Genomic DNA, 17,079 nt, shown 5'->3' with positions numbered 1-17,079 from the left:
GAGAAGGGAATGCAGTTTTTAATGTGTTCAGGACACCTTTCTTACCCAGTATGTGAGAAGGCCAACAAGAGAGGAATCACTGCTGGATCTAGTAATGGGAAATGAACCAGAGCAGATAAGAGAAGTGGGCGTAGGGGAACATCTAGGCAATAACAATCACAACATAATAAGGTTTAAAATAATGATTGAGAGACATAAGTAAGACAAAGACCAAAGTAATAGATTGCAAAGTAATAAACTGGGAAAGAAAAACTTTGACAGACAAAAAGATAGAACAGCAGTGGGAAGTATTTAAAACTGTGATCAAGAGTTCAGGAAAAATATATTTCTCCTTTTAAAAGAACAACAAATTAGCCAATAATGAAACATCATGGATGAATAAAGAAATAAGGGTAAAATTGAAACTAAAAGAAAAGGCATATATTAAGTACATAGACAACAAAGGAGAGGATGACAAAAGGGAATATGAAGAGGTTAGGAAAGAAGTTTAAAAAATAATTAGGAAAGCAAAGAGGAACTACGAAATTAAATTATCAAGGAATATGAAAAGAAATAATAAAGTATTCCACAGACACATAAATAACAAAAGAAAAATCAGGATAGGGATAGGGCCATTAAGGGATGCACAAGATAAACTCACAGGTAATGACAGCGAAATGGTAGAAATATTGAATAATTACTTTGCTTCATTATTTACCAGGGAGACCAAAATGGTGGGCATGACATTAGAAGAAGAGATCAAAAAAGATATAAAGACATTTAAGATAGAAAGGGGGGAGATAATTGATAAACTAATCCTGGTCTGGATGGATTGCATCCACGCATATTAAAAGAAGTTAAGGAAGAGATAGCAGAGGCACTATTACATATATATAAAAATTCATTAGAAAAGGGAATAGTGCTAGAGGACTGGCAGACAGCTAATATTCCTATATTTAAAAAGAGAAATGGAACAAGTCCAGGGAACTATAGACCAATTAGCTTAACGTCTGTGGTAGTAAAGATAATGGAATCTTTAGTCAAACCATCTAGAAAATATAATAAAGAATAGTCAGCACGGATTTCAGGGAGGGAAAGTCATGTTTGACCAACCTTATTGAATTCTTTGAAGAAAGGGTAGACAAGGGTAACGTAGTAGATGTAATATATTTGGATTTTTAAAAGGCCTGCGATAAGGTACTGCATTGTATACTCAAGACTAAGGTCAGAGCATGTGGAGTCGGGACAAGTTGCCGAATGGATAGCAAGCTGGCTACAAAACAGAAAACAGAGAGTAGGGGTTAAAAAGTAGTTAATCTGACTCAAAAAATGGGAAGTGGTATTCCGTAGGGATCGCTGCTGGGACCACTGTTGTTCACAATTTACATTAACGATTTGGACTTGGGAATCGGAAGTACAATTTCAAAATTTGCGGATGACACCAAATTGGGGGGGGGGGTGTAGTTAATACAAAGGAAGAATGTGTCAAAATGCAAGAGGACATTAATAAACTGGCAGAATGGGCATGTAATTGGCAAATGAATTTTAATACAGATAAGTGTGAGGTGGTTCATTTTGGTGTGAAGAATAAGGAGGCCTCGTACTGCTTTGATAGTAAGAGTCTAAATGGGCTAGAAGAGCAAAGGGATCTGGGGGTACAGGTACACAAATCACTAAAAATAGTGATGCAAGTTAATAAGGCCATTAAAAAGGCAAACCAATCACTGGGGTTCATTTCGAGAGGGGGATAGAATTGAAAAGCAGAGACGTTATGTTAAACTTATATATAAAATCATGGTCAGACCACACGAAGTATTATGAAAAGGTTATAGGGACACTGGAGAGGGTGCAAAGAAGATTCACAAGAATGATACCAGAACTGAGAGGTTATAGTTATCAAGAAAGGCTGACTAGGCTGGGGCTTTTTTTTCTAGGAAAAGCTGACTAAGGGGTGACCTGATAGAGGTCTTTAAGATAATGGGCCGAATTTTCCTGTGAATGGCGAATGTACGGTGCCCGCTGTTTGCTAACTTGCACTTGCCCATAGACTTTTCATGAACTTTTGCTCGACATGTTCCCCTCATTGAACTCTCAATCCAATGTGGCGCTCTCTCCCGGGCATCTGGGACCTGTGTGGACGGGGCAAGCAACTGTGTATCCTCTTAACCAATCCGATTGAAGAATCATTAATAACAGTGCAGTCTGAACCAGGAAATGCAAGTTAGAATCGTGAATTCAATGTCAAATCAGGTACACAAAGAAAAATAATGAGAGGGAAAGAAATATTGAATTAAGAGACAGAGATAAAAAAGAACAAAAGAAAATGGGGGTGATTTTAACCCCCAAGAACAGGTGGGTTGGGGGTGGGTGGAGTTGAAAATAGTTGCTTTTTGGGTCGCGACCGCAACCCATCTTTATTTCTGGGTTTAACGTGGGCGCGTAAAAGTACAGGCTTCCCACTGGGAATGCAAAGTCCGAACATTTTGCGGTTGCGACCCCAAAAAACAACTATTTTCAACTCCCACCCATCCCCAACTCACCCGTTCTTGAGGGACAAAATCACCCCCAAAGTTTAAAAAAATATATTTTTTTCAAATACCCAAAAGTTAATTTTGTAAAAGTTAATTTTCAGTGCCAGAGAGGTTGTGTGGCAGTAATTATGACTTAACATGCAGTTGAGTGTGTGTTTAGACTTGAAATGACTTGATGTATCTTTTTTTGGTGAGATTAGTTTGTATCTATCAGGTCAATGCAGGAACTTCATGCCGTTCCATTCATTTGACTGGGGAGCCAGCCTGCGAGATGTAGTTCTCAGAGGTTACAAGAGGAGGGTCGCATCTGGTACAGCAACTTCCGGATTTTCCGCATTTGACTGCGCACGAGCGGTCAATGGAAGTAGCTGTACCAGATGCACAGAAATAACGGTGAGGCCTGTTAACCTCGCTGTTATTTTCACAGGAAAATCTGACCCAATGAATGGGTTTGGAAGGGTAGACATAGAGAAAATGTTTCCACTTGTGGGGGAGTCCTAAACTAGAGGTCTTCAATATAAGATAGTCACTAATCAATCCAATTGTGAATTCAGGAGAAACTTCCTTACCCAAAGAGTGGTAAGATTGTGGAATGCGCTACCACAAGGAGCAGTTGAGGAAAATACCATGGATGCATTTAAAGGGAAGCTAGATAAGGAACAGAAGGATATACTGATGAGGTTCGTCTGGAGCATAAATGCCAGCATAGACCAATTGGGCCAAATGGTCTGTTTCTGTGCTGCAGACCCGATGTAACTCATTGTCCTTAGCAATATGAATTATTGATCCTGTCACAGCTAACTATTTGTTCACAGGAAATTTGTTAACAGTTTGATGTCTTTACTTTCTAAATGGTAAAAAGTTAAAAACAGTGGATGTCCAAAGGGACTTAGGGGTTCAGGTACACAGATCATTGAAGTGTCATGAACAGGTGCAGAAAATAATCAGTAAGGCTAATGGAATGCTGGCCTTTATATCTAGAGGACTAGAGTACAAGGGGGCAGAAGTTATGCTGCAGCTATACAAAACCCTGGTTCGACCGCAGCTGGAGTACTGTGAGCAGTTCTGGGCACCTCACCTTCGGAAGGACATATTGGCCTTGGAGGGAGTGCAGCGTAGGTTTACTAGAATGATACCCAGACTTCAAGGGTTAAGTTACGAGGAGAGATTACACAAATTGGGGTTGTATTCTCTAGACTTTCGAAGGTTAAGGGGTGATCTGATCGAAGTTTATAAGATATTAAGGGGAACGGATAGGGTGGATAGAGAGAAACTATTTCTGCTGGTTGGGGATTCTAGGAGTAGGGGGCACAGTCTAAAAATTAGAGCCAGACCTTTCTCATGTGAGATTAGAAAACATTTCTACACACAAAGGGTGGTAGAAGTTTGGAACTCTCTTCCGCAAACGGCAATTGATACTAGCTCAATTGCTAAATTTAAATCTGAGATAGATAGTTTTTTGGCAACCAAAGGTATTAAGGGATATGGGCCAAAGGCAGGTATATGGAGTTAGATCACAGATCAGCCATGATCTTATCAAATGGCGGAGCAGGCACGAGGGGCTGAATGGCCTACTCCAGTTCCTATGTCCCTATGTCAGATGGGGATTTTTTTTTTCTTGGCAACTGTTACATCTTAAGACTCGCTACCACACGGAATTGTTGAGGCGAATAGCTTAGATGCATTTAAGGGGAAGCTAGATAAGTACATGAGCAAAAAAGGAATCGAAGGATATGTTAGGGTGAGGTGGGAGGAGGCTCTTGTGGAACATAAATACTGGCATAGACCTGTTAGGCCGAATGGCCTCTTTCTGTGCTGTAAATTCTATGTAAGACTCTGGCCTCTCAAAACATAGCCCATGGTTGCTTTCCTGCAATCATTGGGTCCAATCAACTTTCTGATTTTGGGGGTTCTGCAAACTCATCAAAGAGGCTGCTAAAGACCATCTTTGAAGAGATTGCTTCTACATCAAAGGAAATCTGGTGGATAAACTTTCTCTGACTGGTGCTAATTTTTAGTTCTGCTATTTGATTAATGCACATTCAGAGTGCACAGCACTCCGTAAGCAACTGTATTATACGAAGAGACCATGTCATTTCATGAATTTGCCAGAATGATGTGAGATCACTTTAAATAGTCATCCTACTTATATGGATTGTAAACTGCTACCTGCGTTGGATAGTATTTTGTAAGGATTGTATCCTTGCTTCTGTAAATAATCTAATTGTAAATAAATTTGATCAGTTTTAATCTGCACGAGAGTGGTGTAGTGTTCCAGAGTGAGAGGACATATAGTGGGAATCCTACAGGAATTCCAGTAAAAAAAAAATTCAGTGCAATCCAGGTTAATTCTTCATCCAGACTCCACTAACTCTGTACAGCAGAAAGTGAACGAGGCAGGTTTCAGATCGTAAGGGCTCAGATCCACCTGCAGAGTCTGTCGTCAAACAATTTGCATGAGGAAATAGTGTTGGAAAACACACAATTATAACCGTCTCTTAGATGCTTCAGCTTATCCAGTTTCAACTTGGAGTCTCCAAACCTGCAGATCATAAAGCAACCTCTCTCTCCCCTGCTGTAGTAGACACCTCCCAGGTATCACCCCTGATGGACCATCACTCACCAGCTGGTGAGTAACTGGTACAGATCCAGTTTGTACTTTTAAAAAAAATGATCGCTATAAAAAGTATCTGGAAGGAAATCTGATCCTTGAGTAATTATATCCGTGTGATCCCAGAGACATGTTTACTGCATTTATCTCCATTGAAAGTCTGAAGATGTTTAAATCCGGTTGAATCGATTGTAATTTACAGTAATTAGGGATAAATGGTGATTTAAGTGACAAAAACTTCAATTATGTAATAAACAATCATCAAAACAAGAAGGATTAGCATAACCACTGGGAGCAGGTCATATCACATCTAAACCTGATCTTACAAACTATACTGTAACCAATATATTTGCTTTTTAGTTTTATGGAGATGAAATGCATCATTAATAAGACTAGCTAAAGCAGTAACCAGCTGGTAAACATAGTGTAGAGACAAACATCAATGAAAAGTTACTTGGAGACAGTGAGATATTGCAACTTGGGCTCGGTAGGATAGATAGATGCAGTGGGAGGCTCATTTTGTCTTCGAATGGCTCACAAGGTCAGAGGTTATGAATGGGGTTCACAGATCTGTAAGATTATATCAGCATTGTTTTGTCGTGCGAATCAGTCACCTCGTATTCCTTTTGATTGTAGCAGCCTCGTTGGCGGGGGATGCAATGACGGAAGGTTCTTGGCTGTTTTGATTTAGCGGGGGTGAGGAGGTGGCACGGGGAAACCAAGGTTTAAAATGACCTCCTTACAATTCTCATTGTAGCTGTTGAAGGCTAGAAACAGTAGGAAATCCACCCACTCCTTTTGAATGGGTATCACGCAGATGTTATTTTAAAACTAGTTGCCATGTTATGTGTGGTGCAATTTCAAAGTGAATATTACATGCATTGAGGAAAGAATTTATTTTCTAGGAAGTCTGGGTTTTTGTTTTTTGACACTTTATTTGATTCATTTTTCATAAATCTAGAGCAGACTTTTTTTAACAGATAAATAAATATTTTGTGATGGGTCCACTACTTTGTATGAGCCACTAAACGGGATAGAAAAGAACTCTCATGGAGCCTTGTGTATGATGTGCCAATCTGTTATTAACAGAATAATGTTCTGGTTTATTTGACTTGAGTTGTTTGTTCCCACACCGCTGTACTTCAGTGAGCCTAGAAAGTTACCGTTAGGCCATAATAGCGGATGAACACTTCACATGTTTGTATAATATTTCTCTGATGCAGGTGTTATCCCATTTATGTTAAACGGGTTAACACCACTGTTAAAATAGTGATGATGTGGAGATGCCGGTGATGGACTGGGGTTGACAATTGTAAACAATTTTACAACACCAAGTTATAGTCCAGCAATTTTATTTGAAATTCACAAGCTTTCGGAGGCTTCCTCCTTCCTCAGGTGAATGTGGAAATGAAATCCTCGAACCCTTCGCATTTATAAATCACAGAACAATACCTGGTGATTACAGATGGTCTTTCCAACTGCCCGTTGCCAAGGCAATCAAAGTGTTCAGACAGAGAGGTGTTACCTACAAGGCCACCGAATATACAAACAACCAAAAAAAAAGAGAGAGAGAGGTAGAAACATCCGGAAGGAAGAGAAAGACAGCAAATGACCCGTTATATTAAAAACAGATAACATTTGTTCGCTGGTGGGGTTACGTGTAGCGTGACATGAACCCAAGATCCCGGTTGAGGCCGTCCTCATGGGTGCGGAACTTGGCTATCAATTTCTGCTCGACGATTTTGCGTTGTTGTGTGTCTCGAAGGCCGCCTTGGAGTACACTTACCCGAAGGTCGGTGGCTGAATGTCCTTGACTGCTGAAGTGTTCCCCGACTGGGAGAGAACCCTCCTGTCTGGCGATTGTTGCGCGGTGTCCGTTCATCCATTGTCGCAGCGTCTGCATGGTCTCGCCAATGTACCATGCTCTGGGGCATCCTTTCCTGCAACGTATGAGGTAGACAACGTTGGCCGAGTCACAGGAGTATGAACCATGCACCTGGTGGGTGGTGTCCTCTCGTGTGATGGTGGTATCTGTGTCGACGATCTGGCATGTCTTGCAGAGGTTACCGTGGCAGGGTTGTGTGGTGTCGTGGACACTGTTCTCCTGAAAGCTGGGTAATTTGCTGCGAACGATGGTCTGTTTGAGGTTGGGTGGCTGTTTCAAGGTGAGTAGTGGAGGTGTGGGCATGGCCATAGCGAGGTGTTCGTCGTCATTGATGACATGTTGAAGGCTGCGGAGAACATGGCGTAGTTTCTCCGCTCCGGGGAAGTACTGGACGACGAAGGGTACTCTGTTGGTTGCGTCCCGTGTTAGTCTTCTGAGGAGGTCTACGCGATTTTTCGCTGTGGCCCGTCTGAACTGTCTATCGACGAGTCGAGCGTCATATCCCGTTCTTACTAGGGCGTCTTTCAGCGTCTGTAGGTGTCCATCGCGTTCCTCCTCGTCTGAGCAGACCCTGTGTATTCGCAGGGCCTGTCCATAGGGGATGGCCTCTTTGACGTGGTTAGGTTGGAAGCTGGAAAAGTGGAGCCTCGTGAGGTTGTCTGTGTGCTTGCGGTAGAGTGAGGTGCTGAGGTGCCCGTCTTTGATGGAGATTCGTGTGTCCAAGAAAGAAACTGATTCTGAGGAGTAGTCCATGGTGAGCTTGATGGTGGGATGGAACTTGTTGATGTTATCGTGTAGTCTCTTTAGTGATTCTTCGCCGTGGGTCCATAGAAAGAAAATGTCGTCTATGTATCTGGTGTATAGTGTTGGTTGGAGGTCCTGTGCAGTGAAGAAGTCCTGCTCGAACTTGTGCATGAAAATGTTGGCGTATTGGGGTGCGAATTTGGTCCCCATGGCTGTTCCGTGTGTTTGGGTAAAGAACTGGTTATCGAAGGTGAAGACATTGTGATCCAGGATGAAGCGGATGAGTTGTAGGATGGCGTCTGGAGATTGGCTGTTGTTGGTGTTGAGTATTGATGCTGTCGCAGCGATGCCGTCATCGTGGGGGATACTGGTGTAGAGTGCCGAGACGTCCATCGTGGTGAGAAGTGTTCCTGGTTCAACTGGTCCGTGGGTACTGAGTTTTTGTAGGAAGTCTGTAGTGTCGCGATAGAAGCTGGGGGTTCCCTGTACGATGGGTTTCAGGATGCCCTCGACGTATCCAGAGAGGTTCTCACACAGGGTTCCGTTGCCTGATACGATAGGACGTCCGGGTGTGTTGGCTTTGTGTATCTTTGGGAGGCAGTAGAAGTCTCCCACGCGGGGAGTATGTGGGATGAGAGCGCGTAGGATGCTTTGAAGGTCTGGATCGAAGGTCTTGATCAGTTTGTTGAGCTGGTGGGTGTGTTCTTTGGTCGGATCTGCGGGTAACCGTCTGTAGTGTTCCACTCAAAGGGTGGTGAGTGTCTGGAACGAGCTGCCAGAGGCAGTAGTAGAGGCGGGTACAATTTTGTCTTTTAAAAAGCATTTGGACAGTTACATGGGTAAGATGGGTATAGAGGGATATGGGCCAAGTGCAGGCAATTGGGACTAGCTTAGTGGTATAAACTGGGCGACATGGACATGTTGGGCCGAAGGGCCTGTTTCCATGTTGTAACTTCTATGATTCTATGATTCTATGGTTGTCCAGTTGTTGGTATGCTTCTTTGCAATAGTCCGTTCTGTTCTGTATGACGATGGCTCCTCCTTTGTCCGCTGGTTTGATGACTATGTTGTGGTTGGTCTTGAGAGCGTTGATGGCGTTGCGTTGTGCTCGGGTGACATTCTGGACTGTCTTCTGAATGCGGCTGATGAATCTGGCATTGACGCATTTCCTGACAGCTTGAGCATACATGTCAAGCTGAGGGCAGCGACCCTCCGGAGGAGTGACTCCAGTTAAAATAGTGGACAGAGAAATGTCATAGGAATGCATTAATCATTCGCTATATCGCCAACAGTAACTTTTAGACATTGGTCCCAAAATAAATCACTGATATAATATCTTTATAATATTTAAAGTCTTGTGTATAGCACACATACTGTATGCTTCACAACGACTTCCTGTCACACTTTCCTCATCTCACTTTCTTGTCGATAGGCACATTGCTATAAAACAGCATGTCCTCTGTCTCATCATGAGCAACTTTACAGAAGATTTACCAGTAGAATAAAACTAGCTCTCCATTCCAGTAACTGGCACGGAGCCGTACCATCTTCATCAGAAGGTAGTTACCCATAGTTCCTTGATCTTGTCATTTTCTGTCTTGCATATGAGGTACCAACATAAGAACAGTGACATCAAGAAAAGACCCTCTGGTCCATCCAGTCTGTCCCACACAATCGTGATACCTTTTGTATCAAAATATTACACTCCCCACCCCTACACCATGTGATCTCCTGGGAGAGGCAAAAAAAAGATTAAAAACCCAGGCCAATTTGGGGGGGAAAATCTGGGAAATTCCTCTCCGACCCCTTTGGTGATCGAAACTAGTCCAGGAGATCACTCTGACCCTGATAATTCTATGCATTATATTATCTACCTTTTTGTAAGAGGTGATCTCTGCCCCAGCCAGAAACAGGTCCAGCTCTCGACTGAACGAATTCAGCGACTGGGCATCCATTGCACAAGCCGGCAGCCTGTTCCAGAGGTCCAGTGTTCTCTGAGAAAAGAACTACCTCCTGGCATCTAACCTCAATCTGATCTTGTACAACTTAAAATTGTGACCCCTGGTCCTCCCGAACCTATTTAATTGGAACAAACTGTCAACTGGAACACAGCCTATTTCCTCCTTCATCTTATAAACCTCAATCCTGGAACTCCCTACCTAACAGCACTGTGGGAGAACCTTCACCGCACGGACTGCAGTGGTTCAAGAAGGCGGCTCACCACCACCTTCTCGAGGGCAATTAGTGATGGGCAATAAATGCTAGCCTCGCCCGTGACGCCCACATCCCATGAACGAACAATAAAAAAAAATCAGATCAACCCTAAGTCTACGCTTCTCTAAAGTCCCAGCTCTTTTAGCCTATCTTGCTAACTAAGATGTTTTAAGCTGGGTATTAGTCTAGTGATCCTCCTCTGCACCCTTTCCAAAGCCTCAATATCACCCACCATGTGAGGAGACCAAAACTGGACACAGTATTCCAACTAAGGCCTGACCAAGGTCTTGTACAAGGACAAAATAATATGCTTGGTCTTATAGTCAATTGTCCTATAAATACACCCCAACACCCTATTTGCTCTAGCTATCACTTCACAACATTGCTCATGAACCCTTAGAGCCCTATGCACTAGGACGCCCACATCTCTTTCTCCACCTGCTTTCATGCTTTTCCCTGAAGGGTGTATATATGTTGAGCATTTGTCCTGCCCACATGCACAACACAGCACCAAACTAAACATCATTTGCCAGTCATGAAACAAGTCCCCCAACACATCAAGATCTGTCTGAAGCAGTCGAGCATCGTCTACAGTCCTGACACTCTCACGGATCTTGGTATCAACTGAAAATTTGCAGATCGTACCCCCAACACCTACATCTAGATCACTAATAAAAGTAGTAAAGAGCAATGGCCTCAACAGCAATCCTTGTGGGACATCTCTGGTGGCCGGTCTCGAAACAGATTCAAATCCACCTATAACTACTTTCTGCCTACGTCCTTCCAGCCAGTTCTCAATCCAACTCAATATATCACCACTAATACTAGAGGCTTCAATCTTGTCGTGAAGCCTCTTGTGCAGTACCTTGTCAAAAGCTTTTTGGAAGCCTAAGTAGACAATGTCTACTGGGCTTTCCTCATCCACCAACTTGGTGACTTCTTCAAAACATATAATCAAATTTGTTAGACATGACCTTTTTTGAAGCCATGTTGGGTGTTCCCAATATGTCCCTCTCTATCACGTAATCATATATTACATCCCTAATGATTCCTTCAAGCACCTTTCCTATTACTGATGTCAAACTAATGGATCTATAGTTACCCGGGTTCGTCTTGTCTCCTTTTTTAAAGATGGAGTCGACATTAGCTTCCTTAGTCTACGGGAACCGTCCCAGAGTGCAGTGAGCTATTAAAAATACGGGCAAGGGGCTCGCACAGTGCATGTCCCATCTCCCAGCTGCTTTATCTATTTTCAGGTTCTTAATTCTATCTAAAGTAATATGTTCATCTATGTTAATATTGCTAGTTTTATTATTAACATCATTAAATTGTAACAGTCGAGCATCGTCTTTGAGAGTGAATTCCGATGCAAAGTCCCTTCAGATTTCCCAATCTGAGGTATGCCAGGTTTGAGATGGGGAGTGCTGGTCATTTTTCTTTCTAACTTTCATTAGGTTATTCTGCACCTTTATCACATTATGGGGTTTTCTTGGCCATATTTGCACAGAAAGGATTTAAGGGAAAAGAGTTAGATTTAAGAGATGTGTTTTAATTATTCACACTTTTTTTAAAAAAAGGCACTGGGACAAAAGGTGGTGAAAATGCTAATGAGCTGAGCTTTGTTGTTTTTTTCCCCAAAGATTTTAAACAATACACAATACATTATCCTGTCTCAGCAATCGGTAAACACCTCACACCCATTCGATTCGAAGATCCCCAGTCCCAGGTGCTCGGCAGAGACTGTTTGGTGTAGGCACTCCTCTTGGGTTGTGAACACAAAGATTTTTTTAAAAAGAGAGCCAGACAAAGGTGGTCAGTTATATTTTTAAAACAGAAAGCGATGAGGACAAACTTTGGCCAGGCTCAGGAGGGGAATGTAAGTGTGTAGTTAGGAGTTATTGGATCAGAACTCGCAAAGAGTGCCGTGGCAACGATCACTGCAGCTCCTGCGAATTAAATTAACGAATGTACCTACTGTGGGGGTCTGTGGTGTCGACTTGCTTGATTTTAAACTTTTTAAAAGAAATTGTGCGCAATCTACTCAGCCTCTGAGCAGGGTAAGGTGATGCGCATGGAACAGTCTGTGAGAATAGAAGACACGCCCACAAAATCTGTCAGGATGAGAAGTCACGCCCATAAGCAGACTTCATTCATTTAAAGTTAGTATTTTGGAAGTCATTGTAAATTTAAAAAAAACTTTTTTATAAAAAGCCAAAGAAATAATTGAATTAAATTAGAGACGGAAGGGAAAAGTTTAAAAAAAAAATTGAAATTTTTTTAATGACTAAAAACTATTAAAATAAGGAGTAATATGAATCTCCATGTTTTTAAAGTTTAATTTGGTTTGGCAGTCATAAAGATATCGCGCTTTTAAAACTTAGTTTAGACCTGGTATTTTTAAGTGTACCTTTTGGTGGCGTAATTAGTTACTTTCCAGCTTGGGTACATGAGCAAGTTTACGATTTTTTAATGATTTCAATGATTATAGGATGTGGTATCCCTTTAATTCTCAACTGTCAAATCGCTGGCGAGCCAATAGGAGCAAGTTCCGATTTCTGCGTTTTAGTGCGTATGTGCAAACTTGGGAACCTGCTCCTTTGATTCGCCATTAATAACGGAGAGCGCTGTTGAGTGCCTCCGTTATTTTGGGAGCAATTTCTGCCCCATTATATTTGTCAAGCAAGATAATCCACTGATGTGGGGAAGTATAGCGCATTTATTATTTTTGTATTATAATATGTTGTACTGATTGAGTTAAATTAGTCTGATCATAACTGTTGCTCTCTAAGTTCACTCGCTGTTAGTTAAAGCAATTCAAAAATTTCACCTGACCTCATCTTTCTCGGTCTGCTTTCAAAAAGAATGGAGTGGCACATGGGGGCACATACAAAAGGCACAAATATCTGGCTCATCTGGTTCTGTTGTTGCACACTGGGTTGCATTATTATCTAAGTAGATATTGGTCTACGCTGGCATGTAAGGGACATGGGCTTCATTTACAGGAATGACTGTTGCCACTGAACCCAAGAAGGTATCTGCTTCAGAATGGAATTTGCCACATCCTATTGATGGGCAGTTCTTCAAAATTGGGGTTTGATCCAAATTAAGAAGGGAATTGTGCAATGCTGTTATTTCACCTTGCCTTCCCTGGGGGCTGATAGTCAAGGAAGAGATGCACCGAAATCATTAATCATATGATTTAAATAGGTGGGGATAAATCAATTTACAGGCCACAAATCATTCATAATTATCCATTTAATAGCAGGATGTGAGCTTTTTTTTATCAGCTTGTATTAATAATTTGAGGGGGAAACATTTTATGTCTTGAAAGTATGGAATACATATAAATGTGGATTATACTGTATAATAATGGGAATAAGGGATGAACGAGGACTAAACATAGTGTGTGAATCTCTGTGGAAGATAGGTTGATGAGGACAAAGTGTAAGACACTCTGGCCAAATTTCCTCCTCCCCCCATCCTAGCATAAATCTGGCATGGTGTTTTTCGCCTGCACCCGACTTGACCTTGGCTGAACTTCCTGGATTCAGTTAATCACCATGTGGTGGCCGAATATCGGGGCGGGGGAAGGAAAGTTGTCCGCGGAGTCTGGACAGTTTTTGGGAACGTTGGTTGCCATCGGAAGCAGCAGCCAGACAGCGCCCCCACCCCCCAGCTGTGCAGCCCTGCTGCTTAGCAAAATTGACAAACGTACCCACTTGGGGATCTCAGATGGTGGTCGGGAGCCCATTTATCCTCCGGATTCCCTGGGTGGCCACCGTTGGACAGAATCCCTAGACAATGACGTGGGCGGCAATATGATGTCAACTCCACATGGCTTTTGTCTGATTTGAAGGCTCTTGCCTGTTTCAGCCAGGAACTGTCTGCCCACATCAGGGATGCCTTTGGAAATGCACAGTAAGTTCAAATGGGGCAGGGTCCTGTCTTTTCACGTCCCCATCTCTTTTTCCTTAAACCCCCCAGCAATGGGTGCCAAGCAGAGGAAAACTGGCCCTACAATTTTAATCCATGCTCCTCTCTTGGCTTTGAAAAATAAATAGTGAGCACACTCCGTATACCCAAGTGTACCCTTCACTATAACCCTGGTGTCAGGAGGTATAATGGTTTAGAAACAAAGTGCTGTTGTTGTGTTATCAGTTCCCAAAAAATATTACAAGGGGAGTAATGAGTTAAGTTGGTTCTAAATGGTCAAGATTATCATGTCGGAAAGTCTTTCCACTTAACCTTTATCAATGTATTTTCCAATTAATTCGGATTAGGTGATGTGGTTGCATGGGGCACTTCATACAGTTGGCTGAATTTCTGGGCAGTGACAGGTGGATGAAGGAAAAGCGTTGAAAGGATATGGGTACAGGGTGGGCAAATATGATTAGAACTATTTGCTTGTCTGGCAGGTAAACGCCAATAAGGACTGGTTGGGACAAATGGCCTGTTTCCACGTTCTGTGTATTTCTACGTTTTGCATAGTTGCTGACTGGCAGGTTCGGCACTGGTTAATTCGTTAGCCAATGTTGACTTTGCTGAAAAGGGCAATTGTTTGGAGGATTAGTCGTAGGAATGAACCATCCAGGTATGGAATGTCAAAAGATGAGGAAGCTCACCACCTCCAATTCGATACATGGGAGGAGAAATTTGTCTTGGGCTGTAGTGCAAATCGGGTGATATTGCATCAGCCACCTGTTATACGCTCAGCACAATACTCAGTCCCATTGACTTCAATAGGTTTGAATATCGGGCGCGCCATATAACAGGCAGCCAACACGAGACCGCCCAAGGTGAAAACTTTCCCATAGCAGCTAAGAAGTTTCTGGAAGACTGGAAGGGAACTGATGCAGCAGGTTGGGAGGCACTGATCACTTGTCCAGAACATTATTTAGTTGTTTAATATGTTGCGTATTTTCTTATCATGGGATGCTTGCGAAGTTCATCTTAATCTCCCCTTCTGTAGTAGAAATTTGGAATTCTCTGCCTCAAAGGCTGTGGATGCTAGGACAATTGGAGCTTTCAAGACTGAGATCTTTGCTAGGTAAGGGTATCAAGGGATATGGAGCAATGGCGTGTAAATGGATTTGAGGTACAGATCAGGCATGATCTAATTGAATGGCGGAGCAGGCTGGAGGGACTGAATGGCCTACTCCTGTTCCTTTTTAAAATTTCAGGAGGAAAGGAAATGAATGCTGTTAAGTTGGCAAGAACCTTCGACCATTGAGATGCAGCATTGTGACCAAGCATGCGTCTTTCCTTGTTTTAAGTGGTTGGTGAGTTTAACTGTGATAAGTGATACTATTGGAGGTTTGGGTCTCCACCAAGAATTCTGAGTCCAGCTTTGTTTGAAGGGCTTGCAATTCATCCAAGAGCTTTTTGTTTTCACAAAATTCCTATTATGCGGCTGAAGGCAACTTGTAAAGCTTAGGCAGCTTTTTGTGTGAAACTAAACCTTATTTACAGTAAAAAAAATAAATAGCAGTTTGAATGAGATTGGTATGTAATTAACAGCACGGAATGTGAGCTGTAAGACTCAATGTATTACATCTATTTCTAGGTAAGTAAATTGCAGTGTTTTAGAAACCTTTTTAAATACTGAATAGCTCTACAACTTTTAATGGAGGATGGAGAATTTTATTTGGAATCCCAATTAGGGTTGCCAACCCTCCAGGGTTGCCCTGGAGTCTCCATGAATTGAAGATTATTCTCCTGGAAACTGCTGTGAGCAACTCTGGAGAAAAATTGTTTTTTTTTCATTTTCTTTGAAGAGTTTTGTTTCTTAGTTATAAAATTATTGGAGATGGGGGAAAATGACTGTTTGGCTGTGCAGGGTTGTTGGAGGCGGGTGGTCATGTGATGATACTTCCAGCAATATGTCCCACCAGAGTTGGCAATCCTAATCCCAACGGATGGCCTATCTCCAATACCAGGATATGACTTTATGTTGCACTAATCTAGTGAAGAGTTATTTTGAGTGTCAGTTTGGCACAGTTGGTCACATCCTTGTTTTTGAGTCAGAAAGTTGTAGGTTCAAGCCCCACACGAGGCCTAGAGCCCATAATCCAAGGCCGACACGTCAGTGTAGCACCAAGGGAGTGTTATACTGTCCGAGGAGCTGCTCTTTGGATGAGACATCAGTTGGAGGTTGTGTCTGCCTGTTTATCTCTTCAGGTGGATATGATAGATCCCAGGAAACTGAGAGAGCAGGGAGTTCTCCTGGTGTCCAGTACAAAATCCCTCCCTCAACCAGCCCCAACAGATGAACTGGTCGTTTGTTTCACAGCTGTTCCTTTGTCCTTTTTAATGTTCTTTTGCCCCCCAAGTAACTAATTGCCTTTTAAAAGAATTTATGATCTCTGCTCAACAACAGTTTATGGGATAGAATTCTACTTTTCTAACCACCTATGTTTTTTATAAGCTTTCAATTCTTTTTCTGAATATCTCTCGTTACCATCTCACTGACCAGTGGAAACAATGGGGTAAACTTTAATGGGAAGCCAGGAAGTGGGGGGGGGGGGGGGGGGATATTCCTGACGGGAAACCCGGATGTCCTTACGATTTTGACGGTAGAACGGTCGGGGACCGGATGCCAGCAGGTAAGTCTTAGATGGGGGCGGGGGGGGTCATCGGGGCTGGGGGGGGAGGGTGGTCAGGCATCGGTCATCAGGGGGAGTTATCTGAGTCGGCGGTCATTGTTGGGGGGGCATCAGGGGCTCAGTCATGGGGGGCGGTTGGAGATCGTGGGGGGGGTTCGGAGATCGTTGGGGGGAGGTCGTTGATGGGGAGGGGTCGGCCGATCGCATGTGTGGGATCGCGGCAGGTGAGCTTGTTGGGCCTGAAGGAAACTGTCCTGCGCCTCCGAGCCCACATGCAGTGCAATAAAGACGCTTACCCCACTGAGCCAGGCCTTCTCGCCTCCTTACGCAGCGTGATTCATGAGTCCCTGGAATCCCGGCCCTCAGGAGTTAAAAATAAAAAACCTATCAAAATGGAGGCCCGCAGCCTCCTTAAAAGATTTCACTGACTGACCCGCCTCCTGAGAGCGGATTGGTCGTTCGCCCCTCGACCCGCCTCCGTTGAAATCAGAAGCGGGCAGTTTGGGGCGGGTT

This window comes from Heptranchias perlo, chromosome 21 (genome assembly GCF_035084215.1).
Source record: "Heptranchias perlo isolate sHepPer1 chromosome 21, sHepPer1.hap1, whole genome shotgun sequence".
Classification (NCBI taxonomy): domain Eukaryota; kingdom Metazoa; phylum Chordata; class Chondrichthyes; order Hexanchiformes; family Hexanchidae; genus Heptranchias; species Heptranchias perlo.
The sequence above is the reverse complement of the archived record's forward strand: the minus strand, read 5'-3'. Positions refer to the sequence as shown.